Raw genomic sequence first — 5,987 nt, forward strand, 5'->3', positions numbered from 1 at the left:
ACTACATTAGTATTGGTTGTTAATTGATTGATTGATTGATCTCAAGAGTATTCTCTAAATCGAGCACAGAAGGCAATGATCAGAGGCAGGTTACAGATCACCAAAATCTCTCTTGACAGGATAGGCAGGCCTTTGAAGAAAGAAAGGAATATGACTGACCAGGCAAAAAGAGGAAGTAGTGGAAATACATTAGCTATGTACAGTGTATCCTCATTTTACCCTATTTATGAATTCACCTACCTCCTAAAACTTATTTGCAACCCAGAAGTCCATACTCAGGTACTTTTCCAGTCACTCGTAGACATGCACATCAGAGCAGTGAAAATTTTGAGCCTAACGCACACCCACTCAGCTGAGATGAAACAAGACAATACTCTGTCTTCCTGCTACAGCTGTCATACTGTGAGCAAATATCCTATTTGCAGCCTGTTTAGTGCTGTTTTCCACATTTTTGTGTCTTGTGTTGGTGATTTTGCTGTTTAAAATGGCCTCCAAACATGGTGTTGCTGAAATGTTGTCTAATATTCTAAGCACAAGGGACTGTGATGTGCCTTACAGAGAAAATGCATATGTTGGACAAGCCTCCTTCAGGCAGGAGTTATATATAGTGTGGTTGTCTGTGAACTCAATGCTAATGGATTAACCATATATTAAAGAAGGTGTTCATTAAACAGAAACACACATAAACCATTAACCGATGGATGAAAGTGCTGTGGCCAGAGCCTCACAGGAACCACACCCTGTATTTTCCCCTGTGAGGAATGGTTCAGTATTCACGAATTCCATGTCCATAACTTTATAGAACATAACAATCGCAAATAATGAGAATCGACGATATATAAGAACATCCCATTATTCCTTCATGGGACAATGAGGTGCCTGACCTCTGGGAAATTCTCCTTTGACACAGACCATCATCATCACATGCTTGTTCATGGCACTTTTGGCCAGGATTGGTCACTCTCATCTTACCTGTTCATGTCGATCTACCAGATCATCTGGTCTCCAGCCCATCCGCTGCCACTGTGTGGACTGTCACTGGTGCCTCCTCTATGTGACTTCCACGTGACTCTTGCAAACTTGGCCACAGACCTAAAGCCCAAGTAGCAAATAATACAGAGCAGTGGTGCTCAACCCAGGCAGCCCATTAGAATCATTTGGACTGCTAAAATGTCTCCATGCCCAGGCCCTACTTAGACCAGTTAAATCAAAGTCTCTGGGGGAGCTGATGGGAACCCAATCTTCAGAGAATTAAGAGCTTGCCAGGTGGTTCCAATGAGCTGTCAAGATCGGGAAGAGAGCCCAACTTGGTAAAGAACCTCAACCAAACATCCTGGAAGAATATGGACTGTATTTGCCAAACAAATAAGTTTCACCACTATTCCTAACAAAATGCAATAAAAGCGCTCAAGTAAAGCATTTAGGACTGATGAAACAAAATGAATTATTGGAAGAGGGGAAATCCTAAAAATGACATAAGTGTGCCTTAAACATTTCACTGGAATCTCAACATACAGTACTTTCATTCAGAGTCAATGTCTCATATAAAGCCAAGGCACTCCCTCTGAGCACGAATCCCTTACTTGGCATTCCATGTCATTTTTCTCACCCAAGCAGCATTCATGATATCTCATCTCTGATTTCCAGTTACAGGGAAGGGGAGTCTTATCTTTCACGGCTGCTTTACTCACACTTAACTCAGCAGAATTAAAGCATTTACCATTTGACCTGCTACTCTTTCCAAATATGCAACTTATCTTTACACAGAAACAACTTTTCCACTCATACTTTTAGAGTTTCTACTTAATTAATTTGCCTATTTGCAATCCAGGCACAATTGACGTAAAAACAACTGGCTAGACAGGGCACGGTGGCTCAAGCCCGTAATTCCAGCACTTTGGGAGACCGAGGCGAGAGGATTGCCTGAGCCCAGGGGTTCAAGACCAGCATAGGCAACTTGGTGAGACCTTGTCTCTACAATAAATCAAGAAAAAATATTGTTCATAATAAAAAATATTGATTATAAGTTGGAGGACAAGCCGATGTGGCAGGTGTACAGTTCGTGGCTGGGCAGGAAGGCGGGTTGCTGGTGCAGCGCCCACAGAGGGCCAGTGCGGGTCTGTAGGGCCAGTGGGCAGAGGCGGTGAGGTCTTGGGTGTGCCTGAGGGGTTCCTGGTGGTCTCCATCAGAGACCAGATCTTGGGCTTGCTGTGGGACACTCCCTGCAGGCCTCCCGCCGCAAAGCTGGGGCTCAGCAGGCGCATGCTGCCGGGCTCCAGGCCCTCCTTGGCGGAGTCCAGGGGCTAGTCTTGGGGCTTGAGCTCCTCAGCTGTCGCCAGCTGCGAGCCTGAGTCCTGAGCGTGCAATGTTCGCACAGCTCGGTCTTGTCCTCATTGTCTTCGTTGCTCTGGTCACCATCGTGTGGATGTTGATGCTCTCCAAATCAATCTCATTGTCATCCTCGACCTTCTCTGGGTCGCCATTGGTGTCACTGCTAAAAAGGGCACAGTCCTCCTGGTCTTTGCTGCTCACATCCCACGTCAACTTGTTCTCCTTCTTGAGGCGCCAGCGTGTGTTGGGGAACCAGGTGGAGACCTGCGTGAGGGTCATCTTGCTAATGATGCCTAGCATGATCTTCTCGCCCTTGGTGGAGTAGGGGTTCTTGCAGTGTTCGTTCAGTGAGGCCTTGAGTATGCTGGTGCTCTTGTGTGTACCATTCTTGGACCACCCGGGGGTCCTCATACTGGAACTGGCCATAGGGGTTATAGGCAGGTGTCCTGTGCATGACAAAAGTGGCCTGGTCACCCTGGGGTTGTCCTTGAGCTCATACTTGGAACCCTGCAGCAACCCTCAGGGCCAGTGTCCAGAGGGAAGAGGGAGGTGTGAGAGAGAAAGAGAGAGACCCGGGGCCAGAGAGGTCTGGAGCAGCTGCTGCTGTAGGCACAGAGCCTTCAGTTTTTTGGTACGGGAAGGCCCCTCAATCCACTTCATGGGCGAAAGGAGGGTCAGAGGCAGGAGCCTCCCTTTCCACCCACAGCAAAAATCGATTGTTTGTCATTCTAGAAAAGTTACAGCAAGCACACCTCTTTGGAAGGGCATGCAGGAGCCGCAGTCCCACATGGTCCCCTGGATGCCCACCTCCCAACCACCAGCCACTCCAAAACCTACTGCTCCACAACCCATATCTCCAAGTTTATCTCACACTAGCTAGAGGATAAAACCTTTCACCTAGGCAGATAAAGTCATTTTTTCCAAATGCAAACAGCCCATTGCCCAGGTCTCCTCCCTTCACCCCAAGGGGAGTAGCTAAAAATAAACTACCCTGGTTTTCCTGGAGCCTGAACCCACTAATGATTGAAAAGGAAAGCTCAAGCCTCTTATCTCCCAAATTTGCCTCTATATAATGTTTCACCCACACTTAAAGGTCTTTAGTAGTGACAGATAATTTAAAATTTTAATCCTGGCCATGATTGACAACAATAACAAAACACCATCTTAAAAAATACAAAAGTTGGGCTTATCCTGTAAAATATTAATGCTTAGACTGGAAGCTGTGCACTGCCAGGAGGGAAACAGCTGTTTCCTGGGCCCAGTCCAGTTTACATAATCTCCCAAGTTTAACTTTGATCTGAAGGGAGCAAACACAAACTGTTTGAAGGCATTTAGAGGCAGTGATTTATTTGCAATCAACATTCTTCTTATCATCAGTTGTAAAACACAGCAAGTCAAATTATCCCATCAAGTTTTTTTGGTAAATAACATTTTTTTCTTTCTAACAACCTCATTAGACCTCGTTACTACCATAATTTCTCCAGACAGAAATTCACAATTTTATCTGCACATGCAGAGTTCCCAAATAGCACACATCTGTATTCAAAATGACTGTAAAAAGTGACCACCCTCCATGTAGAAACTGGTCAGTGTGCTAGATCAGCAAAGGAAATTCAGACTCTGAGAAAGTTGTGAATGAGCAGATTTCTTTGACTACTTAGCTTGGTGGAGAAGGTCACAGATAAAAGTTTTCTGTGACTAGATTTTATTTTTGCCTAATCACTGCAAAATGTACTTTGCGCTTTTCTAATCATTTTGGTTGTACTGGAGAAGAAGACGTTTCAGCGTGGACTCTACTGGGAATTCTTTCTGAAGGGACACCTTGTAAATCTCTCATTCTGGCAGCCAGGACAAAATGTGACTGATCTTTTTCCATAGTGTGAGATCTGAAAGGTGGCAGGGCCTCTCTCAGAGAAGTAGGCTTTCCTTCAAAACTACAAGAAAAGTTAAAACAAAACCCATCAGGCTCTCTCTGTCTCTCTGCTCCTGCATGGTTGGTGGGGATTGATTCCTGCACCTCCTTTGGGGAGTGAGGTTTCTTGGGGGCACCAGGGCAGTGAGTTATCCTGTGGGGAGCAACATAGGAGGGGGCTATCTTCCCCAGGACCCCACATGACCCCACACAACTCCCCAGCAGCCCAAAGTTGGAGCCTGGATTTCACAGTCAGACCTAGGAAAATGGATCATTTGAGCTAGCAGACAGGTCAATGCCCCTGCAGAGAATTAAATGTGCAGCCACTTCCCCCCACAGCTGACACCCACTGGAAGGGAGGAGTAAGAGGACACAATTTATGTTAAGCCACTGGACACTGTTTTCTCTAATCCTCCATTACTTAGCACAAGAAGAAAAGAGTGCAAATGAATGAAAACTTTGGCAACTTACAAAAGTAAAACCAAACACCACTTCAGATGCCAAAAATGATTTCAACTTAATTTTTGCTTATGCTCAAAACTGCACAATCGCCATGAGGCGACCTCTTCAACCCATGTGATCCCTATTGTTTGGATTATTTTTATTCGCTAGATATGGCTTTACAGGATTCCCTCTGGAAAACTTGGATACAATTACCTCAGCTCTGCCAGAAAGAGAGAAAACCAAGACTTCCAGACTTGAGTGAAAAGTTGAAGAGTACACAGGAGCGGGGACAGCAGCCAGAAAGAGGAGTCCCACTAAGCCAGGCTAAGCCACTGGGACCCCCAGGCCTGCCCTGGCTCCCGGGTCACCCTGGGCCAGTTTGTCCTCAACCTCCAGCATGGGCAAGGAGTCCTGCCCTGCTTCTGCTGCCTCTCTCCACTCTTGCTGTGACCCCTTCCTGACCCAGCCCTACCACTTCCCCAGACATAGACAGCCCAGAGGCCACTGGAGGGTCCTCTACTCTCTCTTGAGACCCCCAGGGGTAGTGTGGAGGAGTGACCACCACTGCCCAGGCCTGCCCACAGATCTCCACCTTCTGCTTCCCTCTGGGGGCCTGAAGTCCCACAGAATCAGGGAGATTCCCATTTTCCAAGCCTGAGGACAGACACCAAGACACCTATAATTAGTGACAATGATGCCCACAATAGTCATTACTAATTACCAGCTCTGAAGGCAGGCTTGATTTCTCTGCTAGGAGTCAAGTTTACATCCTATTCATGCCACCCCACGTGCACACTTCAGAACACCTGCCCCACACCTCAGGCTCCTCTAGGGCCTTGACACAGATTGGGGGGTACCTCTTCTCCAACTCTCGAAAGTCCCTGAGAGCAGCCTTTTCCTGTTCCCAGCCCCACCCACCTAACTCCAAGGCAGATTCCATTTCCAACCCCTCTTCCATACCCCAGAGGAACCCAACCACCGCAGTGAGTGCCTGCCTGAGAAGTGGGCCTGCCATACCACCATCCTCTTAGCAAACTACAGTGTCATATTTCAGGGCCACAGGTAAACACAGGTGAGATAAGCCCTGGGGTGTGACCTGGAGGACGACACTTCTCAATCTCAGGATTCAGATACACAAATTGCCTCCTTCTCACCCACTTAGGATGATTCCCTTCATTGATCACTGCTCCCATCCCCCCCACACACACTCATTGGAAGCTGGGGTTACTGCAGAGCCTTGTGGCAGTGGGGATGTGGCAGTGGACACTGTGGGCTCACCCTCAGGAGCCTGATAGTGCCC

The 5,987-nt window shown here is 47.2% G+C and overlaps 1 pseudogene; it reads right to left on the reverse strand.

The window, feature by feature from the left end:
* Positions 1-2,020: 2,020 nt before the first annotated feature.
* On the reverse strand, positions 2,021-5,627 carry LOC103257050 (annotated as a pseudogene).
* Positions 5,628-5,987: the final 360 nt, after the last annotated feature.

The sequence above is a fragment of the Carlito syrichta genome, unplaced genomic scaffold (genome assembly GCF_000164805.1).
Source record: "Carlito syrichta isolate Samal-C Ts95f unplaced genomic scaffold, Tarsius_syrichta-2.0.1 Scaffold301303, whole genome shotgun sequence".
Classification (NCBI taxonomy): domain Eukaryota; kingdom Metazoa; phylum Chordata; class Mammalia; order Primates; family Tarsiidae; genus Carlito; species Carlito syrichta.